Source organism: Equus przewalskii, chromosome 8 (assembly GCF_037783145.1).
Source record: "Equus przewalskii isolate Varuska chromosome 8, EquPr2, whole genome shotgun sequence".
Lineage (NCBI taxonomy): Eukaryota > Metazoa > Chordata > Mammalia > Perissodactyla > Equidae > Equus > Equus przewalskii.
Window position 1 is genome coordinate 44,520,716 of NC_091838.1, and position 15,304 is coordinate 44,536,019.

At 35.9% G+C, this 15,304-nt stretch overlaps 1 protein-coding gene across 4 annotated transcripts in view; it reads left to right on the plus strand.

Annotated features, from left to right (window-relative positions):
- CPQ (carboxypeptidase Q) overlaps positions 1 to 15,304 on the plus strand; it is a 462,588-nt gene that overhangs the window by 55,759 nt on the left and 391,525 nt on the right. The window lies entirely within an intron of this gene.

Genomic DNA, 15,304 nt, shown 5'->3' on the forward strand with positions numbered 1-15,304 from the left:
TTCCACATTGTGTTCTCTGCACACCTGTGACCTCTGCAGAATGAAAAATGCTCTTTAGTTTCCTCAGCATTCACAATGAAGAACTCTCCAGAGAAGCTTTCTGTTCTTTCTGGTGTCTAGATAAATGGAAGAACACAGCACCCAAGGATAGGTATTTTGGCCAGTTAGACTGTTTGGTGGGCTGAGTGTGGATTACCCTTAGTTTGTTAAAAGTTTAAAAAAAAATTATCTTATTCACATATTATTACCCAAAATGTGTGGGTTTGGTTGCTACACCACTTTAATGTTGTAGCTGTATATTTAATTTCCAATCTTAACAGACAGATTAGGAAAAAAACTCCCAAGAAGTAAAAAGTAAAAAAAATGTTTATTTGGGACAATAAAATCTCTTTTTGTAATTTGAAATTGAGACCAAGGCAATTTCTGGCAAAATTGTGAGCAGTCTCTCCAGTGGCCTCTTTCTCATATTATCTTCCTGCCATCTGGCACACTTCCACTCACATCCAGGTGCTGAGCAGGGCCCCCATGTGGGTCTGCTGTTGGAGTTCACTTGTCCTCAGTGTCCCATTGAGAGAACCCCTGCAAGGTCTGTCCTTCAGCATTTCCCCTTCTGAAGAAAGTTTTTATTTATCGTTTAGTGCCTCAATGTTAGTGAGTCGTCTGAGGACAGAATTTGTTAAAAATAGCTCAGATGAAGGTATATGTGAGAGACTAATCAATGGTAGAACTCAGCGTTTTATCCTGATGTGAGTATTCAAAAGGAGTCCCCTGTAAACCCCAACTAATACGTCTGTTGACAAAGCATGTTCAGGATTTCAGGTATGGATTTGATGGCTGGGGCAGAGTGGTGCATAGAGTCTTTTCTATAGACCCTCCTCAAATCTTTTTTTTTTTCTTTCTGCTTTTTCTCCCCAAATCCCCCCAGTACATAGTTGTATATTTTACTTGTGGGTCCTTGTAGTTGTGGCACGTGGGGTGCCGCCTCAACGTGGCCTGATCAGTGGTGCCGTGTCCGTGCTCAGGATCCGAACCAGCAAAACCCTGGGCCGCTGCAGCGGAGCGTGTGAACTTAACCACTCGGCCACGGGGCCAGCCCTGACCCTCCTCAAATCTAATTGCATGTCTTCTCTTTCAAACCTATTTTAAAGACAGGACCTATTTAAGTTTTACCTTAACATCACTAAATTCCCTTCTTCTTATTTCCCCCCATGGCCAGGTCATTTAAAAGTCCCTTCCATTCCTCCCAAAACTAGGACGTTGGTGACATCTCAATTCCTGCTTACTTGTAACTATTCTTGGTGTTGGTGAAGAGGTGAAAGTTATGCAGCATAGGGATTTTGGTTCTTCACTTTGCATTCAGTTAACAAATGGCTTCATTTATTACGGTCCTGACTTTTCAGCTTGAGGCACATCTTTATTTCCCTTTCACCAGTTTTAACAATGAACTTTTTCAATCCGTCATTACTCAGTGAAGACATGGATAATAATGAATGCATGATTCAGTTATTTCTTAGAACAGTCCTGTCCAGTAGAAATATAATGTTAGCTCCATACCTAATTTTAAATTTTCTAGGAGCTGTATTAAAAAATAAAAAGAAACAGGTGGAATAAATTTTTAGTAATGGGTTTTATTTAATCCAATGTCAAAAATATTTCAAGATGTAATCAATATAAATAATTAATGAGATACCTCATATTATTTTATTTCTGTACTTTGTTTTTGAAATCTAGGCTGCATTTTACAATTACAGCACATCTCAATTTGGAGTAGCCACATTTCAAGTGCTAATAGCTAAATGTGGCCAGTGACTACCATATTCATAGACTTAGAAGATTTCTGAGTAAGGAGTGCATAGAATTGTTAGCTTATGCTTAGTTTTAATTTGACTGTTTTCTTTGTGAAAAAATGTTTAAATATAAACCAATGATTTTTCTCCCCAAATCTCCTTTTCTTTAATGCTCCCCAATTCAGTAATTGTCATTGACAGGCCTGCCATAGATGGTTTTACAGGTAAGACACTGTACAACTCTAAGAGGTACTAATTACAATGCACACGGCTGTATGCAGTGGTACTGTTTCAATAATACTACCTAGTTGTCCATGTCAGAAAGGGAGTTATTCATGACATTTCATCTCCTTCATCCCTACTTCCATCTTCTCCAATCTTGCCTTTCACTAAGTTTTGTTGGTTCTACCTCCAAAGTACATCTAGAATCAAACTCCATCTCTCAAGGTCTACTACCGTCTCTTTAGAGAGGCTGCTACTACCTGGATTACTGCAATAGCCTCTAACTGGCTCCCCACATCCACTCTAGGTGTTCTCCAGTCCATTCTCCATGCTGCAATTTGCAAAAGGCAAGTCCAAGAGCAAGCCACTCTCTCACGTAAAGTCGTCTAATAACCTCCCATGCTTTTAGAGTCAAAATCCTATGGTGGCCTACAAGGCCCGTTCTTTCTCCATTTTGCTATGCTTCTCTCTCTTCCTGTATAAGGATTTTCACACACTCTCTTTCTTTTACCTGAAGTGCTTGTTTACCCTCTTGCTTTGCCTGCCTAACCTCTTTTTGCTATTCCAGTTAAATATAAGTTTCTCAGGAATGCCTTCTCTAACTTCCTTGACTCTTGGGTCCCCATTCTATATGTTCTCATAGTATCACTACGTCTCCTTTATAGCACTTATCACAATTTTATCTATATGATTTTTTTGTATATTTTAATATAATATCTGTCTTGACCAGTGTAAGCTTCATGAGAAAGGGGAACCACATGTCCTTTGTTCGTTACCTTTGTATTTGTAGTACTAGCCCAGGGCCTGGCATATAGTAAGGCTTCAATAAATTCCAACAGAATCTGCGTGTGCTCAGCCTGTTGTTTCTGGCAGCTTGGGAGCTTTACGAGGCTTTTCAAAGTTGTAGAACCTTTTTTGATATGACTAAGTGTTCCAGCTTCTGATTCATTGTGAAGATTTTAGAGTGTATCCTTTAGGAAGGCTGTTTCTTTGGGAGCCTGCTGATAAACCTGGCAAAGTTCCACTAGGTATTGAGATGATGATCACAATGTCATTAACTTAGCTTTGTAAAATAAGCATACTCTTGCTGCCTCCCTTCCCTGCCCCTCATACCAGCTCATGTGGTTATAGAATTGCTAGGTTATAGGTATGTGCATGTTCGAATTTACCGTATAATGCTGAATTGTTTTCCAAAGTGGTTATACCAATTCACATCTTTGCCAATAGTGTAAGAATTCTTCTTTTGCTCCACATTTTCTTCCATACTTATCAGACTTTTTTGTTTTTGCCAGTTTTATGGTGTGAATGGTATCTTGTGATTTAAATTTATAATTCCCTGATTACTAATGAAGGTGAGAATCTTTTAAGTTTTTTATTCACCGTTTCTGTTTCCCCTTCTGTGAAGTGACTTTCGCCACTTTTCTGGTGGAATGTTCACTATTCCCGCATTGGTTCTTTGACATTTTTAGGTATTCTAGGTTCTAGTCCTTTGATAGTATTTATATTGCTAATAGTTTTTCCCAGTTTGTGGCTTTTTTTTCAGTTATTCTCTGGTCTTTTTATGAATCAAGATTGTTAATTTTAATATAGTAAATTAATCTTTTCATTTGTGGTTTCTGCTTTTTAAAATCTCATTTAAGTACATTCTTCACTATTCCAAAGTTGTGACACTCTCTCTAGCTGCATTTCACAAATTTTGATTAGTATTATCTTTCAGTTCTATGTATTTTCCAATTTTCATTCTTCTATAACATTTGGGTGATTTGGAAAGGTGTTTTTGAATTTCAAATATATAATTTCCTTTTATAGTTTTTTTTGCTACAGATTTTTAATTTAACTATTTGTTGTCAGATAATGTAGTATGTGAGATAAGAGAATCTGAATTTGTTGAGATCTATTTTAGGGCCTATAAGGTGGTTAATTGTCATAAGCCATGTGTGGTTGAAAAGAATATATATTCTTAAGTTGTTGGATACATTGTTTCATAGATACACATTAGATCAAGCTTGTTGTGGTGTTCAGATTTTTAGATCATTACTGGTTTTTTATTGTTGTTGCTTGATATGTCAGTTATTGAGGAGATGTGTTAAAATCTTCCATAATTATTTGGATTTGTTCATTTGTCTGTAGTTCAGATTTTTTTTGGTCTATATACTTATGAATTTATGTAATTAAGTGCATATACATGTAAAATTGTTATATATTTTTGGTGAATGGAGCCTTTTGTGTAGTAATCCTTTGCCTTTAAATCTATTTAGTCTGATATTGATACAGCTTTGCCAGTGTTTTTGATTAATGTTTTCTTGATATATTTTTCATAAATTTTACATTAAATGTTTGTGTGCTAAGTTTTAGATGTATTCCCTTGCAAATAACTTAGAGTTGTATTTTATTTTTTAATCCGGCCTAACAATATCTGACAAAATCAAGTCCATTTGCATTGATTGTGATTAATGTTATATTTGGATTTATTTACTCTACTTTATAATGGTTTGGACCAAAGTGTTGATCTGGATTGTATTATATCCCTTGGTTGAAAGAAGTCCCAAATCACTGAGTCACCCAATCACCTATCCATAGCCCATGTTGGACTATCCCTATGGCCCCAGTAGCATAGTGGTTTGGGATTAAATGGCACCATAAAACAATGCAGGAAATGGAGATGGTTAGCAGGGTAAAGACCAATGTCAAGAAAAGAAAAGCTCACCATCTTCACATATTTAAAGGACTGTCTTCTGCATATAAAAGAAGAATTAAAACATTAGCAGCAAATGACAGAGCTGGAACAAATGAGTGGAATAATACTTTGTTCACTGAGCAACTGTTATATACTAGGTAAATTGCTAAGTACTTTTCACACTTGATTTAATTCACACAACAAACCACTAAGGTAAGAGGTTATTATCCTCATTCTATAGGTAAAGAAACTGAGACTCAGAGGGCTTATGGAATATATTCAGTGTCAAACAACTGGTAAGTGGCAGAATTAGGAATTGTGCTAAAGTCTGTATAACTTAAAACTCTTGCTCTTTTCACTAAATTATATTACAGGGAGATAAACTGGTAAATTCCAAATAAAAAAGAACTCTCTTTTTATTAACGTTGACCAGAAATGTAATGAACTATCATTTAGGGTAGTGAGCATCCTATCTTTGGACATTTCCAAGTAGAGATGAGGTGGTCATATATCAAGACTCTTGTAGTGGGAATTTTACTTTGAGTGGGAAGTTGTACTTTAGAACAGATGGTTGAGTAAGATGACCAGTAAGATCTATTTCAGTTTCCATCACCTTATTGAAACTGTGCCAAAGCTTAACAAGTATATGCTTTTCAAAACTCTCCCTACTTTTTGAAATTAGCCACAATTTGAAATTGTCTTTTCTTCACTCAGCCTCCTTAACTCACTGCAATGTTATATGATGTGTACAAGTGGGGGCTTAATAAAATCCTATTCAATGATGACTTGATGAAAAGTCGACTTGGCCTGTTTAGATAGGAGAAAAAGTAGTCATGTGTATTTTATAGAATGAAAACATGAGTGCAGCATAAGATTCATTAATTTGAAATGTGGGAGCCAAGAAATACAAAAGCTGAGAGACTCCATTTAATATCACCATACCTCCTTATATTAAAAACCTTTAACAATAAAGCCATCCCTAATTTTAAATACAAACAATGCTTTTAAAATGAAATGTTATTTTATAGAAAGCTTTTGGTAAGTAGCCAGAATTCTTTGGGGGGAAGAAAAGGTCTATCCTCTTTGTCTTGCTGTGTTGGTATATTCTGCCTTGTGAAGGCCAAGAGCCCAGAAGTATGAAAAAAAAAAATTTATTTCTATCAGCAGTCTCATCAGGCTGGCCCCCCTGTAGACTCTGCTTCTGTCCACTTTATTTTCTTTATCCTCGCTGCCACTCCATCAGTAACCACTTCCCCTTCTTTTAAAGTCCAGCCAAAAGCATATTTCCTCCATATGCTTCTATTGACCTGTGTCTCTCCCCATACCTGTACCTCTCCAAATAGCCAGTAGTGGCAGCTAAAATATATGAAAAAGGATTGACTCATTCTTTACTTTTGAGTAGTCCTTTTAAAACTTGTAAAAGCAATTTCACAACTAACTGCTTCCTGCAACATGTCTCTGAGATGGAGAAGAAAGATCTCATTATAGCTTTTTGATACATGAAGAAACTGATGCATGAGGAGGTTGTGAATTGCTAAGTAGTTAGTGACAGAATTTTAGCATCTTTCAGCTCCACAGCTTTAACAGCCAAATGTTGTGTTCCAAAATATTTCCCACAAGTTTCTGACTCTTGAAGTTTAAGTAAAATGACATGGCTGATACCTGGGGTTTGGTGTATTTGCAGTTGGCTGAGCTCAATTTTTGAATGGGCTAACCAAGTGCTACCCAATGTGTAGAAAGTGGAATGAGTATTAAAAGCCTGCTGGAATGTGAAAAAACTTTGAGAAAGGTCTCCTACTTGCACCACATCAGTGATTCTCACAATATGGTTTTTGGATCACATATATCAGAATCACTAGATTCTAAAAGTGCAGATTCTTGAACTCCACCCAGGCCTACAGAATTGGAACCTCTAGGGAGGGGACTCGGGTATCTATCTACCTTTTAACAAGCTGACAAAGTTTATACATGAAAATTTGAGCACCTCTGGATAAGGTAATCTCTCAGGTTCCTTCTGCATCTGATGACCTATGATTCTCTGAGTGAGAAAGACAAAGAAAGACAGCAGTCATGGATTTAATTTTGGCAGAGATTTCTTTACTCTTTTTTGTGTGTAAACTTTTTTTTTTTAAATTGTGGTAATAATAGCTTATAACATAGTGAGATTTCAGTTGCACATTATTGTTTGTCAAACACCACATAAATATACCCCTTTACCCCTTGTGCCCACCCTCCACCCCCATCCCCCAGTACCACTAATTTATTCTCTTTGTCCATAAGTTTGTTTATATTCCACATATGTGTGAAATCATATGGTGTTTGTCTTTTCTCTGTCTGGCTTATTTTGTTTAACGTGGTGCCCTCAAGGTTCATCCATGTGGTTTCGATTGGGACGATTTTGTCTTTTTTTGTGGCCGAGTAGTATTCCATTGTATATATACACCACATCTTCTTTATCCAATCATCCGTCAACGGGCACTTGGGTTGCTTCCACGTCTTGGCTGTTGTGAATAATGCTGCTGTGAACGTACGGGTGCATACGACTCTTTGAATTGTTGATTTCTAGTTCTTTGGGTAAACACCTAGTAGTGAGATAGCTGGGTCATATAGTATTTCTACTTTTAATTTTTTGAGAAATCTCCATACTATTTTCCACATTGGCTGTGCCAGTTTGCATTCCCACCAGCAGTGGATGAGGATTCCCTTTTCTCTACAACCTATCCAACATTTGTTGTTTATTGTCTTGATGATTATAGCCATTCTAATGGGTGTAAGATGGAATCTAAGTGTAGTTTTGATTTGCATTTCCCTGATGATTAGTGATGTTGAGCATCTTTTCATGTGCTTATTGGCCATCTGTATATCTTCTTTGGAAAGATGTCTGTTCATATCTTCTGCCCACTTTTTGACTGAGTTTTTTGTTTCTTTGTAGTTCATTTGTGTGAGCTCTTTATATATTACGGAGATTAACCCCTTGTCGGATATATGATTTTCTAATATTTTTTCCCAGTTGGTGGGTTGTTTTTTCATTTTGTTCTTGGTTTCTTTTGCCTTCTAGAAGCTCTTTAGTCTGATGAAGTCCCACTTGTTTATTTTTTCTTTTGTTTCCCTTGTCTGAGTAGACATGTATTTGAAAAGATCCTTTTAAGTCTGATGTTAAAGAGTGTACTGCCTATATTCTCTTCCACAAGTTTTATGGTTTCAGGTCTTACCTTCAAGTCTTTGGTCCGTTTTGAGTCTATTTTTGTGCATGGGGAAAGATAATGGTTTACTTTTATTCTTTTGCATGTGGCTGTCCAGTTTCCCCAGCACCATTTATTGAAGAGACTTTCCTTACTCCAGTGTATCATCTTGGCTCCTTTGTCAAAGATTAGCTGTCCGTAGATGGGTGGTTTTATTTGTGGGCTTTCAGTTCTGTTCCATTGATCTGTGTGTCTGTTCTTGTACAGTACCATGCTGTTTTGATTACTATAGCTTTGTAATATATTTTTAAGTCAGGGGTTGTAATGCACCAGCTTTGTTCTTGTTTTTCAGTCTTGCTCTGGCTATTTGGGGTCTTTTGTTGCCTCATCTGAATTTTAAGGTTCTTTGTTCTATTTCTGTGAAGAATGTCATTGGGATTCTGATTGGGATTGCATTGAATCTGTAGATTGCTTTAGGTAGTATGGACATTTTAACTATGTTTATTCTTCCAATCCATGTGCATGGAATATCTTTCCATTTCTTTATGTCTTTATCAATTTCTTTCAGTAATGTCTTATAGTTTTCTTTCTATAGGTGTTTCACCTCCATGGTTAAATTTATTCCTAGATATTTTATTCTTTTTGTTGTGATTGTAAATGGAACTGTATTTTTGAGTTCTTGTTCTGTTAGTTTGTTATTTGAGTATAAAAATGCTACTCATTTTTGTAAGTTGACTTTGTACCCTGCAACTTTGCTGTAGTTGTTGATTATTTCTAGTAGTTTTCTGATGGATTCTTTAGGATTTTCTATATATAAAATCATGTCTTCTGCAAACAGTGAGAGTTTCGCTTCTTCAGTGCCTATTTAGATTCCTTTGATTTCTTATTCTTGCCTAATTGCCCTGGCCAAAACCTCGAGTACTGTGTTGAATAAGAGTGGTGAGAGTGGGCACCCTTGTTTTGTTCCTGTTCTCAGAGGGATGGCTTTTAGTTTTTACCCATTGAGTATGATGTTGGCTGTGGGTTTGTCAAATATGGCCTTTATTATGTTAAGGTACTTTCCTTCTATACCCATTTTATTGAGAGTTTTTATCATGAATGGATGTTGAATCTTGTTAAATGCTTTCTCTGCATCTATTGAGATGATCATGTGGTTTTTATTCCTGAGTTTGTTAATGTGGTGAATCACGTTGATGGATTTGTGGATGTTGAATCATCTTTGTGTCCCTGGTATGAATCCCACTTGATCATGGTGTATGATCTTTTTGATGTATTGCTGTATTCGGTTTGCCAACATTTTGTTCAGGATTTTTGTATCTATGTTCATCAGCGATATTGGCCTGTAATTTTCCTTGTTTGTGTTGTCCTTATTTGGCTTTGGTATCAGAGTGATGTTGGCCGTATAGAATGTGTTAGGAATATTTCCATCTTCTCCAATCTTTTGGAATAGTTTGAGAAGAATAGGTAATAAATCTTCTTTGAATGTTTGGTAGAATTCTCCTGAGAAGCCGTCTGGTCCTGGACTTTTATTTTTGGGGAGGTTTTTGATAACTGTTTCAATCTCTTTACTTGTGATTGGTCTATTCAGATTCCCTATTTTTTCTTGATTCAGTCTTGGGAGGTTGTAAGAGTCTAAGAATTTATCCATTTCTTCTAGATTGTCCAGTTTATTGCCATAGAGTTTTTCATAATCTCTTATAATCTTCTGTATTTCAGTGGTATCCATTGTAATTTCTCCTCTTTCATTTCTAATTTTATTTATTTGGACCTTCTCTATTTTTTTCTTAGTGAGTCTGGTTAAGGGTTTGTCAATTTTGTTTATCTTCTCAAAGAACCAGCTCCTTGTTTCATTGATCCTTTTTATAGTATTTTTTTAGTTTCAATTTCACTTATTTCTGCTGTAGTTTTTATTATTTCCCTCCTTCTACTGAATTTGAGCTTTGTTTGTTCTTCTTTTTCTAATGCTGTTAGGTGTAGTTTAAGATTGTTTATTTGAGCTTTTTCTTGTTTGTTAGCATAGGCCTGTGTTGCTATAAATTGCCCTCTTAGGACTGCTTTTGCTGCATCTCAAATAAGTTGGTATAGTGTGCTTCCATTTTCATTTGTCTCCAAATATTTTTTGATTTCTCCTTTTCTTTCTTTGATGACCCATTGGTTGTTCAGTGTAAAACTTTTTTTGACATATAAAAAGCTGTACAAATTTCGGTTATGCAACTTGATAAGTTTGGAGATAAGTATACACTTGTGAGACCATCACCACAATCAATGCCATAAATATATCTATCACCTTCAGAAGTTTCCTCCTACTTTATTTATTGTGATAAGAACAGTTAACATTAGATCTATGCTCTTAACAAATTTTTAAGTATGCAATACAGTATTGTTAACTGTAGGTATTGTGCTGTACAATACATCTCTAGTACCTATTCATCTTGCATAACTCAAACTTTGTACTCTTTGACCAACACTGCCCCATTTCCCCCTCCCCCAGCACCTGGTAACCACCATTCTACTGTCTGCTCCTGTGAGTTTGACTATTTTAGATTCCTAATACAAGCGGGATCATGTAGTATTTGTTCTTCTGTGTCTGGCTTATTTCACTTAGCATGATGTCGTATAGGTTTATCCATATTGTTGCAAATGGCAGGATTTCCTTTTTTAAGGCTGAATAATATTACATTGTGTGTAAATACTACATTTTCATTATCCTTTCATCCTTCTATGTACATTTAGCTTGCTTCAATATCTTGGCTATTGAGAATAATGCTGCAGTGAACATGGGAATGGAGGTCCTGATTTCAATTCCTTTGTATATATACCCAGAAGAAGGATTGCTGGATTGTATGATACTTCTATTTTTAATTTTTTGAGGAACCTACGTACTGTTTTACATAGTGGCAGCACCAATTTACATTCCCACCAACAGTGCACAAGGATTCCCTTTTCTACACATCCTGGCCAAGATTTGTTATCCTTCTCTTTTTGATAATAACCATCCTAACAAGTGTAAAGTGGTATCTCATTTTGGTTTTGATTTGCATTTCCCTGATAATTAGTGGTGTTGAGCAACTTTTTCTTGTACCTGTTGGCCATAACTGATTGCTCTTCTTTGATGTCAGAGACTCTAGTTGTTTTAAGTTTGCCACAAATCAACTAATTCGTATGTGATGACAATATACTATTTTCATTATTTGTTTGCTTGTCCCAGTTTATTATCTGCTTTGGTCCTATTTCTTTCCTGCATAACTGCAGTAACCTTCAACCTCTTCTCATGCAAGTCCGTGTCCTTTATGCTATTATCAAAGGAGTTTTTTTGTGTATGTGTCTATAAAACAACAAACACAAAGAAGTCCCTCACACAGTTGATATGTTATTTCTTTCCATTACAAAACATTTAATTTCTCAACATGACTTGCTAGGCCTTTTCAAGAATTGCATCATACCTTATCTTTGGAGTTTTATCTCCCAAATTTTTCTCATCCATTCAGGAATCCTTTGGTTCTCAAACTAGTTAGGAAGCTAATTATCCAGAGTCAGTCATCTTGTTCCTGTTTTTTTTTTTTTTTTAAATATTAAATAGCTTTATATTTTACTCCATCATTGGATCCAGGGGCAATCTTATTCACAGAAAATGTGCTAAACCATCAGACCATAAGCATTTACTAGTAGAAAATGCAAGCACTGGATTTAGTTTGGCTTTTTGAGTTTATTATATAATGTTTTTGTGTATTTATTTTTACTGTGTGCTACTTTTTACTATTAGAAAATTGAAAACAAGTACCAAAGAAATATTTGTGCAAGAATAACTTAAATTTAAGAATATTCTATATATTACTTTAGAAAAAAGCTTTTTGCAACAGATTGCCATTCTATGATTTAAACAATAAAATACCTTGATTTAGTTTGTGGAGCACCAGTGTTCTCTGTGAACAGTATTAAGTAGTAGGGCCTGTGTCCTTGTGGTTCTCTTTTTCTGGAATGTCTTTCTGAAGTTTTTACTCTTGAAGAACTCCTACTCATTGTTCAAGACCCAGTGGATTTTTCACCTTCTCTATGAAGTCTTCTCTGACCCCTACAGATAGAATCTACTACTCTCTTCTCTATGTTTTCCATGTTACTTGGGATATATGTCTATACTTTTTTATAATTAATACTGAACATAATAATAATAACAGTAATAATAATAATTATTATTCTGTTTCTGCCTCTCCTGCTAGGTTATATCTCATTTAGCTTTATACCTAGGTGCTCTATGGGGTACGGCACAAAGTTGATGTTTAATAATTGCTGTTAAATGAAAGTCTTGTTTTGACTAAGATATTTTCCCCTCAATAAATTTATCCTTCTGGGGCCAGCACCATGGCCGAGTGGTTAAGTTTGTGCACTCTGGTTCTACAGCCCAGGGTTTTGCCAGTTTGGATTCTGGGTGTGGACATGGCACCGCGCATCAAGCCATGCTGAGGTGGCATCTCATATAGCACAACCAGAGGCACTCACAACTAGACTATACAACTACATACTGGGGGCTTTTGGGAGAAGAAGAAGAAAAAGGAAAAAAAAGGAGATTGGCAACAGATATTAGCTCAGGTGCCAATCTTCCCCCCACCCCGAAAACAAATTTACCCTTCTTACTTTATTCTGTAGTACCTAGAACACAGGATCTTATATGAACCCATTTAACAATAATAGACTGAGCAAGTGATCTGGCTTCCCTCCTTGCTCTGGGAAATAGTTCAACTCTATCAAAGAGCAGTCAAAAAAATTCATATATTGAGAGTGATGTGAGGGCTATTGAAAAGCTTGGAACTACCTTCTTGGAACTAATAGACTTGTGTTGAGGGATTTCGGGGAAGATGATGGTGTAGGAGGACTGAACTCAGCTCCTCCAAGAAACAACAAATTTACAACTACCCTTGGAACAATGACCCCTGAGAGAGAACTGGAAACTGGATAAAAAGAATCTCCACAACAAGGGACAGCACTGACTGAGGTGGGAGAGGCAGAAATACCTTTCTGGGGAGGAAAAAGCCTCATTCTAGCTGTGGCGCTTCACAGCTGTGAGCAATCTTAAGGTACGAAGCTTTTCCTGGAGGAGCAGAGGATCTGAGTGGGAGAGTTTTGCCAAAATAAGCAGCTTTTGGATTCAGCACAACTGAGAGGAGTGTCATAGTATCTAGCTTTGCTGGCTATTAGCAACAATGGGGAAGAGCCCCAGAAAAGCTGTTGGACATAATCTAAGAATAGTCTACCAGCCAAGAATACTCTACCTGGCAAGGTTAGCATTCAGAATGGAAGGAGAGAGAAAGAGTTTTCTATACAAGCAAAAACTAAAGGACTTTATCACCAATAAATTAGCCTTACAAAAATGTTAAAGGGACTTATTTAAGTGGAAAAGAAAAGACAGAAATAGGAATAAGCAAATTATGTAAAAAAAAAGACTGGTAAAGGGAAACATACAGTAAAGGTAGCAGATGAACAACCTATGAACCTAATATAAAGTCAAAAGACGAAAGTACTAAAATTATCTATTTCCATGATAAGAGGTTAATGGATACACACATACGCAAAAGACATTAAATATGATAACAAAAACATAAAATACGGGGGAGAGGAGTAAAAGAGTAAAGCTTTTAAGCAAGAGATCAAACATAAGAAACCATCAACTTAATATAGATTGCTATATACATAGGTTATTATATATGAACCTCATGGTAATCACGAACCAGAAACCTATAATAAATACACAAATAATTAAGATAAAGGAACCCAAACATAATACCAGAGAAAGCCATCAAACCATAAGGGAAGAGGGCAAAAGAAGAAGAAAGGAACAGAGAAGAACTACTAAAACACCCAGAAAAAAAGTGGCTCAGATAAATAGAATCAGAATTGAAAGAGGAGAAATGACAATGGACACCTCAGAAATACAAAAGATTATAAGAGAATACTACAGAAAGCTATACACCAACAAACTGGATAATCTAGAAGAAATGGATAAATTCTTAGAATCATACAACCTTCCAAAACTGGATCAAGAAGAAATAGAGAATTTGAATAGACAAATCACCAGTAAGGAGATCGAAACAGTAATCAAAAACCTCCCCAAAAATAAAATTCCAAGACCAGCTGGCTTCCCTGATGAATTCTACCAAACATTCAAAGAAGACTTAATATCTATCCTTCTCAAACTCTTCCAAAAAATTGAAGAGGAGGGGAAACTTCCTAACTCATTCTATGAGATCAATGTCACTCTAATACCAAACCAGACAAGGATAACACAAAAAGCGAAAATCACAGGCCAATGTCACTGGGGAACATCAATGCAGAAATCCTGAACCAAATACTAGCAAATTGAATATAATACATTAAAAAGATCATACACCATGATCAAGTGGGATTTATTCCAGGGATGCAGGGTTGGTTCAACATCTACAAATCAAACTGATACCACATTAACAAAATGAAAAATAAAAATCTCATGATCATCTCAATAGATGCAGAGAAAGCATTTGACAAGATACAATTTATGATAAAAACTCTGAATAAAATGTGTATAGAAGGAAAGTACCTCAACATAATAAAGGCCATAGATGACAAACCCACAGCCAACATCATACTCAGTGGGGAAAAACTGAAAGCTATACCTCTAAGAACAGGAGACAGACAAAGATGCCCACTTCTACCAGGCTTATTTAACAACGTAGTTTTGGCAGTCCTAGCCAGAGCAATTAGACGAGAAAAAGAAATAAAAGGGATCCAAATTGGAAAGGAAGAAGTAAAACTGTCACTCTTTGCAGATGACCTGATTTTATATATAGAAAACCCTAAAGAATCCACCAGAAAACTATTAGAAATAATAAATGAATATGGTAAAGTTGCAGGATACAAAATCAACATGCAAAAATCAGTAGTGTTTCTATACACTTAACAATGAAGTAGCAGAAAGAGAAATTAAGAATACAATCCCATTTACAATTACAACGAAAAGAATAAAATACATAGGAATAAAATTAACCGAAGAGGTGAAGGACCAGTACACTGAAAACTATAAAACATTGTTGAAAGAAATTGAAGAAGACACAAAGCAATGGGAAAATATTCTGTGCTCTTGGATTGGAAGAATTAACATAGTTAAAATGTCCATACTTCCTAAAGCAATCTACAGATTCAATGCAATCTTTATCAAAGTTCAAACAACATTTTTCACAGAAATGTAACAAAGAATCCTAAAACTTATATGAAACAGCAAAAGACCCCAGATAGCCAAAGGATTCCTGAGAAAAAAGAACAAAGCTGGAGGTATCACATTCCCTGATTTCAAAATATGCTACAAAGCTATAGTAACCAAAACAGCAAATTACTAGCACAAAGACAGACACACAGATCAATGGAAACAGAATCAAGAGCCCAGAAATAAACCCACATTTTTATGGACA